The sequence below is a fragment of the Nilaparvata lugens genome, chromosome 5 (assembly GCF_014356525.2).
Source record: "Nilaparvata lugens isolate BPH chromosome 5, ASM1435652v1, whole genome shotgun sequence".
Lineage (NCBI taxonomy): Eukaryota > Metazoa > Arthropoda > Insecta > Hemiptera > Delphacidae > Nilaparvata > Nilaparvata lugens.
In genome coordinates, this window is record NC_052508.1 from 23,376,507 (window position 1) to 23,387,199 (window position 10,693).

Here is a 10,693-nt window from a genome sequence, read left to right on the forward strand (position 1 = left end):
TGGGTTGGACTGTGTAGCCAAAATGTGGGAAAATATTACATTTGATTTGAAGTTAAGTTGATCATTTAATATGTTGGATTTGTCATAGTGGAGGTGTTTGAAAATTTCGTATTGTTCTAGTGTGTTGAGTCTCTGGCTTTTTTGAAGAATGTGTAGGATTTCGATATCTGTATGTATGTTTTTGTGATTGTGTCCTGTGGCTATTAAATGTTCTGCATATGTGGATTCTGAATTTGAATTTACTGCTTTTATGTGCTCATTGTATCTTATTTTGAAGCTACGGCCGGTCTGCCCAATATAGAATTTTGGGCATGTATTACATTTTAGTTTATAAATTCCTGTCTTTTCAAATTGTGAGCTGTCTATTTTTCGTGTTTTTAGTTGGGTTTTCAAGTTGTTGTTGGTTCTAAATGCTGTTTTGTAGCCTGATTTTTTGAATATGTTTGCTATGGATTGTGATTTTTGATTGAAATATGTTAGTGTGACATATTTGTTGGGATTTGGGGGTTTCTGTTTCTTGTTTTTCATTTTATGAAGTATTTTGTCTATTACATTGGATGAGTAGCCATTGTTTTGTGCCAGATACTTTATAGTGTTCAATTCTGTCTGGTAATCTTCTTTTGTAAGTGGAATGCTTATTAGTCTATGGATCATGGAGTTAAAGGCAGCAAGTTTGTGTTGAGGTGGATGGTTTGATGTTTCATGTATGAGTGTATCTGTCATTGTGGGCTTTCTGAAAAAACTAAATCTTGGTTTGTTGTCCTGTTTTGATATGGAGAGGTCCAGAAAGTTTAGGGCATTGTTGGTTTCATATTCTGCAGTGAAATGTATGTTTTTGTGTATTTTGTTCAATTCTGAGAGGAGTTGATCACATTGTCTGGCATTTCCTTTGTAGAGCAGTATTATGTCATCAACATATCTTTTCCAATAAATGATTTTTTCTGCATGTTTATTTTTGAATATTTTTGTTTCTTCCATGTGTTGCAGGAAAATTTCAGCTAGTATACAGGAGATTGGGCTTCCCATTGGAAGGCCCTCTTTTTGACTGAAGTATTTTTGATCATGAGTGAAGTAATTTTGTGATGTTATGATTTTTAATATTTCTATTAGCTCTCTGGTGTGTTCTGGTGGATTGTTCTTGTTGTTCAGGATTTTTTCAATAATAGCTATGGTTTCTTTTACTGGGATGTTGGTGTAGAGGTTCTTGATATCAAATGATGCTAGAGTGGAATTATATGGGATGTGAATGTCTTTAATTTTATTTACAAGGTCCAAGCTGTTTTTTAAATATGCAGGATGCTGGTCTACTGGTATCAGTTTCCTTAGTTGTGAATCCATTTGTTTAGCTAATTTGTATGCTGGAGCTTTTTTGTAGTCTATGATAGGTCTTACTGGTGTGTTCTCTTTGTGGAGTTTGGGAAGTGCTTGGAGAGTAGGTGCAGAAGGGTGAATTTCTTTTAAATATCTTTTTTCATTTTCTTTGAGAATGTGTTTTGTTCTGTTTATAGCTAGTTTAATTTCATTCTGATATCTTGTTGTTGGGTCTTTCTGGATTTGTTTTATATTATTTTCCAGGATAAATTCATCTATTTTTCTGTTTAGATCATCATTGTGGATTATAACCATGCTGTTTCCTTTGTCAGCTTTTGTGAATGTTAAATTGTGAGTTTTTGCCTTTTCTTTTATGGAGAGTAAAGTTTTTTCCTCTGTTAATGTAGGGTAGTGATGACTTTGGTTGGACTTTTTTATGATCTTTAATGCTTCATGTCTCACTTGATCCTGCTCATCTGAGGTCATTTTTTGGATGTTAGTTTCTACATCTATTGCTTCATTTAGTTTTGATTTTGTTTCTTCATGTTATATTTTAGCCCCTTATTCAATAATTTCATCTCATTGTTGTCAAATGATATTTGTGTCAGGTTTACTGTTCTAGGATGGAATTTTTGTGTTGTGGTGAACAATTTTTCTTTTGGGGTTAGGTTTGCAATTTTTCTATCATGATTTTCCTGAATTTTCTTCAATTTGTGTTCTACCCATGAGTTTGTATGGTTAATAGTTTCTAATATAATGTGTTCTTTGTATTTGTGGGCTATTTCCAGGTGTAACCTATACAGTTTGAGGTTAAGATCATCTTTCTGTTTGTGTTGCTGTTTTATTGATTCTTTTATAAATAGTATTTGATAATATTTGGTTATTAGAGCAGCTTTGTCTTTTGATTTTATGTTGATTCTAGCATAAGATGGTGTGATATTAAGTTTAAGACATTTCTTATTGAATTTTATGTGTAAGGCCAAAGTCCTAACCTTCAAAGCAAGTTTCCTGAAGATTTGGAAGTCTGCTGGTCCTGCAGTGTTGAAATTGAAGTTGCTTTCCATGACGAAATACTATATAATAACTTTGTTGAAGTTCTGACACTGTGTTACTAGTAAATATTTGAAAAAACATTTACTTTTGATTGAAGTCTTGAGGAATGCATTTCACTCCTGAAGAGGAGCTTCATCAGCCTGACACCAGGGGCGCTTGCTCTTATGGGTTGGACTGTGTGGCCAAAATGTGGGAAAATATTACATTTGATTTGAAGTTTTGTTGATCATTTAATATGTTGGATTTGTCATAGTGGAGGTGTTTGAAAATTTCGTATTGTTCTAGTGTGTTGAGTCTCTGGCTTTTTTGAAGAATGTGTAGGATTTCGATATCTGTATGTATGTTTTTGTGATTGTGTCCTGTGGCTATTAAATGTTCTGCATATGTGAATTCTGAATTTGAATTTACTGCTTTTATGTGCTCATTGTATCTTATTTTGAAGCTACGGCCGGTCTGCCCAATATAGAATTTTGGGCATGTATTACATTTTAGTTTATAAATTCCTGTCTTTTCAAATTGTGAGCTGTCTATTTTTCGTGTTTTTAGTTGGGTTTTCAAGTTGTTGTTGGTTCTAAATGCTGTTTTGTAGCCTGATTTTTTGAATATGTTTGCTATGGATTGTGATTTTTGATTGAAATATGTTAGTGTGACATATTTGTTGGGATTTGGGGGTTTCTGTTTCTTTTTTTTTCATTTTATGAAGTATTTTGTCTATTACATTGGATGACTAGCCTTGTAAATAAAATTAAAGACATTCACATCCCATATAATTCCACTCTAGCATCATTTGATATCAAGAAACTCTACACCAACATCCCAGTAAAAGAAACCATAGCTATTATTGAAAAAATCCTGAACAACAAGAACAATCCACCAGAACACACCAGAGAGCTAATAGAAATATTAAAAATCATAACATCACAAAATTACTTCACTCATGATCAAAAATACTTCAGTCAAAAAGAGGGCCTTCCAATGGGAAGCCCAATCTCCTGTATACTAGCTGAAATTTTCCTGCAACACATGGAAGAAACAAAAATATTCAAAAATAAACATGCAGAAAAAATCATTTATTGGGAAAGATATGTTGATGACATAATACTGCTCTACAAAGGAAATGCCAGACAATGTGATCAACTCCTCTCAGAATTGAACAAAATACACAAAAACATACATTTCACTGCAGAATATGAAACCAACAATGCCCTAAACTTTCTGGACCTCTCCATATCAAAACAGGACAACAAACCAAGATTTAGTTTTTTCAGAAAGCCCACAATGACAGATACACTCATACATGAAACATCAAACCATCCACCTCAACACAAACTTGCTGCCTTTAACTCCATGATCCATAGACTAATAAGCATTCACTTACAAAAGAAGATTACCAGACAGAATTGAACACTATAAAGTATCTGGCACAAAACAATGGCTACTCATCCAATGTAATAGACAAAATACTTCATAAAATGAAAAACAAGAAACAGAAACCTCCAAATCCCAACAAATATGTCACACTAACATATTTCAATCAAAAATCACAATCCATAGCAAACATATTCAAAAAATCAGGCTACAAAACAGCATTTAGAACCAACAACAACTTGAAAACCCAACTAAAAACACGAAAAATAGACAGCTCACAATTTGAAAAGACAGGAATTTATAAACTAAAATGTAATACATGCCCAAAATTCTATATTGGGCAGACCGGCCGTAGCTTCAAAATAAGATACAATGAGCACATAAAAGCAGTAAATTCAAATTCAGAATTCACATATGCAGAACATTTAATAGCCACAGGACACAATCACAAAAACATACATACAGATATCGAAATCCTACACATTCTTCAAAAAAGCCAGAGACTCAACACACTAGAACAATACGAAATTTTCAAACACCTCCACTATGACAAATCCAACATATTAAATGATCAACTCAACTTCAAATCAAATGTAATATTTTCCCACATTTTGGCCACACAGTCCAACCCATAAGAGCAAGCGCCCCTGGTGTCAGGCTGATGAAGCTCCTCTTCAGGAGTGAAATGCATTCCTCAAGACCTCAATCAAAAGTAAGTGTTTTTTCAAATATTTACTAGTAACACAGTGTCAGAACTTCAACAAAGTTATTATATAGTATTTCGTCATGGAAAGCAACTTCAATTTCAAGTTTTTAATGCATAAATTTATATTTAAGTTGATGTGTATAGTATTTATAGAGATACTGTAGGTATAAGATATTAAGCTGTTTAATTTATATTGACAAAAACTACCGGTACCGGTACTGTACTATAATAAATTGTGACTGCTAGCCTACTACTATTATACACTACGGTATACAGAAGTTTGCTAACTATATTATACAATATATAATATTTTTACTGTTTTGTAACATGCATTATTCATTCGGTTTCAATGTTTTATACAACTACTTACAGTCAATGAATTAAATAAGTAAATTGATCAATAATTTGTAAATTAATTGACTTCACATTGTATAAAACGTTAAAAAAGGTTGCGTTATTACATTGAAGTCTGGAATAGATCAAGAAATCATCATATTATTACGGTATTTACTCTTCTTGATTCAATTTCCATGATTATATTCTAGTAGTTGAGTTATGTATTATTCTACATGTTTCACTTTTATTAGATTATTAGTGATTAAAGAATGCAAATTCTGTTGTTTTTCATAAAAAATAATAATACTTAAGCTACAACCTAAACAACATGAAGTGATTTGATTTGTCCATATTATAATACTAGCTGGTAACCCGTGCTTCGCAAGGGTATATTTTAAAACTTAACAAACTGAAAACTTGACATGATGGAATCTAGAAGAATTGAAAATAGGCCAATAAGAATTCTCGGTTAATTAAGAATTTATATGCAACATCTCAAGTAAATCAGTCCAGTAGTTCAGACGTGATAATGTGTCAAAAACATAATAATTTTCCTATCCCCCTAGTGGAAGTGATCAATAGAGATCAATAAAAAAAATGTATTGATATCAATAGGTATTTGGGCCAATACACATCAATAGGTATCCATGAATATGTATTGATGTGTATTGGCCCAAATACCTATTGATATCAATACACATCAATACATATCCATGGATATCAATACATAACCAGCTGTATTGATATCAATACACATCAATACATTTCCATGGATATGTATTGATGTGTATTGGCCCTAATACCTAATGATATCAATACACATCAATAGGTAGTCATGGATATCAATACATAACCAGCTGTATTGATATCAATACAGATCAATAGCCATCTATAAGCAGCCTGTCTCCTTTATAGAAAAAAATCCTCTTTTAAATCTTGGAGAGCAGCTTAGGATGAAGATAACATTTGCAAGGATTATAATATTTTAACCCAGCTGCAACTGGCATCAGACAAGAGAGTATACCTGTTTAATTATCTATAATTAATATAAGTGAATTGGATTCAGTGAATAGAATATGTCTATTGACATATTGATGAAAAATTAAGGGATGTAAATAGTTAAGACATAAATAATGTGAGAAGTTTGTTTATTAAAATAACTCATATGCATGTCATTTATCTATTAAGAAAGGTCCTTATTGTGGTGCTCCAGAATACTTTAATCTCTTCCTGTTTAAAGTAGCAATTTTTTGAGCTACATACTGGTTTATGTTACTGCACCTCAATTCAATTTCAATTTTTGTAGCATTCAGATTTTCCTCCAGGATCCGGTGTTTGAACATTTCTAGAACAAATAACAGTTCAAAGTATACAATCTTCACAAATTAGAAAATAAGGATTTTATTTCATGAATTAATCTGCTATCAAATTTATTTAATAACCTAAAAATGTATTTAAATATGCATGACTCTCCCTCTCCTGAAAGGAAAGTCCAAGATAACACAAGAGCGTTTTTTTCACGTGAAAATTATGTCCTCACAGTTTTTTTACATTATAACGTCATATTCTGGTGGAAAGTCGAGAAAATCACATTTTTCACGTGAAAAAAAGTGTAAATGTTCCAACTTTTCACGTGAAAAGTACGTGAAACTGAAACTTTAAAATAACTTTTTTTTTTGTTTCTACATTTTCATGTTATACTGAACATGTATACTGAACTCTCAGAAAAGAACATGAATAAAACGGGTTTTTCTACATTTCTTGTCCCACATTTGGTCATTTCTTTCCCATGAAAATTTCCAAAAATTCACATGAAAATAACGTTTTTAAAATACATTTTTACAATATTTTATCGTGAAAAGATGGAGAAGGATTACCTTAATTTTTCTGAATAAATAACCTTTTCAATTCTTTATTTTTACATTAAAAAAATATAAATCTTATAAAACTTTTGAATAACCACAATATAATGTGAAGTAAATTCTCTACCCTAACTTTACAATAATTTTACACAAAACTGAATAAAAATTAAATTCAACTATAAAGTCCTATTCAGACAAATGGATTTTTCCTAGTAAGTAGTGATATATGCAATCTAACAGCTGGACACTATAATTACAAAAAGAAAGCTCATTTTCATTTGTAATCATTCAACAGCTGACAAATCTCAAAAATGTTTCATGTAAGCTTCTTTTTTCAGCTGTTGGACTTTGTATCATCCATTTGCTTGTATTAGCTTTGCATCACCAATGGGAAAAAACCATAAATGTCTGGATGGCCAATAGGGAGATTTTTGCTTTAATAAATGGTGAAACAAAAATAATTTATATTGAAATTGAATTTATTTTCAAAACATCACAGTCTTCAACCTTTCAATAAGTTGGAGACTGTTGTAGATATAATACTGTAACTTTCAGGATAAGTTATTGGTCGAATACTCCACCTTTTGACATACAACTGAATTTCAACTCCTCATAAGGGAGTGACTTGGGGGTTGTAAATCAAAGATTTTGAATGTAAATACCCATTGTGTATTATCTTAAAAGCCTTCTCAGAACGAGAAAGATGAAATCAATAAAAATCTTCTATGATACTTTTATCCAAAATGGCGGCTGATTGAAGTTTTGGTTTTTAAAGAAATAATTGATAAAATTCAATCAGCCGCCATTTTGGATAAAAGTATCATCGATTTCTATTGATGTCATCTTTCTAGTTTTAAAAAGGCCTTTATAATGATGTATCACACAATGGGTGTTTACATTAAAAATATTTGAGTTATAACCCCTCATTTCTTTACAAACTGTAACTTCAATCAGCCACCGTTTTGGATTCAAGTTTCATAGTACATTTTAATTGATGTTATGTTTCTTGTTTCAAAAAGCCCTTCAAAATAATGTACCACACAATAGGCGTTAACATTAAAAATATTCCAGTTAAAACTCTTGAGTCACCATATTATGCATTCTGAAACTAGTCAACCCTTATGAAGGGGTTGAAATTCAGTTGTACCGTACGTCAAGAGTTAGAGTATTCTACCAGTAACATATCCTGAAAGCTACAGTATTATATCTACAACAGTCTCTAATTTATTGAAAGGTTCCCTTACATATGACTCACCCGGTATGATTACTAGCTTATAATGATTAGCACAAGCCTAGAGCTCATGTGGACATCACCCATAGAAAAAAATTGTTTAACTTTATATTCTCTTTTAAATTAATCAAAATTGAGACTTACTTAGATTTCTCTTTGCTGGTAAACCGAGTTTTTGGAGACTTTAGCCAGTATTTGATTACCATACTGCTTCTATGTCTTTTTCTTTTGTGTTGGAAAATTTCATCACCACAGCTCCTATCAGAGATGAAACAAAAGTTTACTTATAATTAAACATATTTCAAATAATATTTTTTGACTAGAAAATTGGAAAAACACATGTTGCAAACACACAGTCTCACACTTTCTTATTATATAAAATATATATTGCTAAAATGAGAGGACTACACTGATAGTTTTTCTAAATTTGAATAAGATATAAAGCTGTTAATATAAATAAATGAATCAATTGCTTGCTGGAAAAAGTTTAAATAAAGCCTGCCGGTCCAGAAAACAACTGAATAAATTTTAATCTATCAATCCACAGTCATATATTATTGATATTAAGTTCATTATAATAACTCTGGAGTGTGTCTGCCTAGAATAATAATCATCTTATTTCCAGCAATGATAAATTCAAGAGGCTTTTCTCTTATTATTATTAAGTTATGCCTTAAATAATACGGTATTCAGTGTTGTGTTATAAGGTTATTTTATGCGTGGTCTATAATAGTCTTTCAAAAAGATTATCATTTAAATATATAAGTATTTAGACCTATAATAAATTTATTCTTTCATTTTATGGTACATCAATAAAAACAAAATCACTTGACTTACCTATATTTCCTGGATAAAATCACAAAAATTACAGACTAATATTCGAAAAACCATTGGTCCTTTGCAAAATTCATTGTGCTGGTGCATCGTGTCATCATGATCATTCTATCGATAGACCCAAAATGTCGATATAATATTATCAATACATTGATAAATAATGATTATTGACTATTAATATTCTCAAATGTCATCTACATCTTTGTTTGGAAATGCGTTATTCAAATTACATAGTTTAAATAAGTAAAAGTAGAATACAATCCTGATTTCTACATTTTTGAATGCAATAAAATCAGTTTTCCCCGGGAAAAAAGTTAGAATTAGTTTGATATATCGATTGTTAAGACTTTGATATTTCCATTTCACAGTATCAATATTATTGATAATATATCGATATTTTCATTCGACACCATAGTAATGGTGGCAATTTCAAAATTATTGACAATGTTACTGTTATTAAAATATTTGATATTAGTTTCAGGTGGAGATTATTGATTTTTTATGGGGGGACATTTGTGCTTGACACTGAAATAATGTTGGAAATGATAAAATAGTAGGTTGTTATTATTTGAATTGAAACCCCAAAAATCATTTCAAAGTCTGTGTGAGTAATTCCAGATACTGCATGATTTTTCTCATAAACTATTATCTAATTTGAAAAAGAGTTATAACTTTTATAACTTTGAATAGAATCATTTTAAATTCTAGGACAAGGTTGATAATATGAACAGAAACGTTCATGAATTTTTCATGATGAACCAAATTTTTTTTTAAATTTTAAACGTCAGTAGCACGTGAACGGCACGTCTGACAGGATTTTCACATGAGACGAAAAGTGCTGGAAATTCACTTCTACACCCAAATCGTTCATCAAAAATACATTGTTCCGGGAAAATAAAAAATCTGCCAAAATTATTACCAAGTAGTTTTTAACTGCATTTAAAATTACCGCAAAAGGTCTATATATTGTTAACGGTGCCCTGAAGACGATTTTTGCAATAGACAAAAAGTGCTGGAAATGCACTTCTACACCCGAATCAGTCATCAAAAATACATTGTTTCGGGAAAATTGAAAATCTGCCAAAATTATTCAGTTTTTAACTGCATTTAAAATTACCTCAAAAGGTTATTGTTAACGGTGCCCTGTAGACGAATTTTGCAAGAGGCAAAAAGTGCTGGAAATTCATTTCTACACCCGAATTGATTAGCAGAAAGCTTAATGTGAGACTTTTTTGGAAAATTCAAAAAATTTTCCATCAAAAATTTAATTGGCATGAAATTTTTTTTATCTCGATAACGGTGTGTTGTAAACAATTTTGCAACAGATAGAAAGGGGTTGAAATTCGATTTTTCATCCGAACTGTTGGTCAGAAAGCCTAAATTGAGAGTTGAAAAAATGTTTGATTTTAACTTTTAACATTTTCACTTTTTATTCACGTGATTTTCACATTGTGTGTTAACATGGGTAATATCATCCTGAGAGCTCAGAAACCTGTCCTTATTGATATCAATGAAGATTTTATATAATCAATAGAAGCTGATTGACTGTATTTACCATGATTTCTATTTGTTTGTATTTACTTCTAATGATACCCATTTACTTTTATTGATATCACTGAAAGTTCAGTGATAACAATAGATTTTCGTTGACTGTATTTACCATTATTTCTATTGATATCCATAAGCACCTATTGATATCACTGAACGTACAGTGATATCAATAGAAGTTCATTGACTGTATTTACCGTGATGTGTATTGATATCCATGAACTCCTATTGATATCACTAAACTTTGTCACGTTATTTTTTATATTTAAATAACGATTAAGAGGCAGATATCCTTCATAAGTTTGAAAAACAGGAGGAGCAGCTTGCACTATGCCTTGAAAAAATTGATTCTCAGGCGTTAGAAATCAATATCCTGAAAAAACAAAATCATAACCTACAACGAGCTGTATCCGATCTTCAGCAGTATACGCGCTCCAACTGCCT

The 10,693-nt window shown here is 31.1% G+C and overlaps 1 long non-coding RNA gene across 2 annotated transcripts; it reads right to left on the bottom strand.

The window, feature by feature from the left end:
* Nucleotides 1-6,067: 6,067 nt before the first annotated feature.
* LOC120351288 lies at nucleotides 6,068-8,763 on the bottom strand. Of its 2 annotated transcripts, none has more exons than XR_005571289.1 (3): nucleotides 8,705-8,763; nucleotides 8,012-8,125; nucleotides 6,068-6,119 (listed from the first exon to the last, which is right to left on the bottom strand). It is a non-coding gene; the product is annotated as an uncharacterized LOC120351288 (long non-coding RNA). The 2 variants fall into 2 exon arrangements; XR_005571290.1 differs by lacking the exon at nucleotides 8,705-8,763 and adding an exon at nucleotides 8,643-8,693.
* Between the last annotated feature and the right edge of the window lie 1,930 nt (nucleotides 8,764-10,693).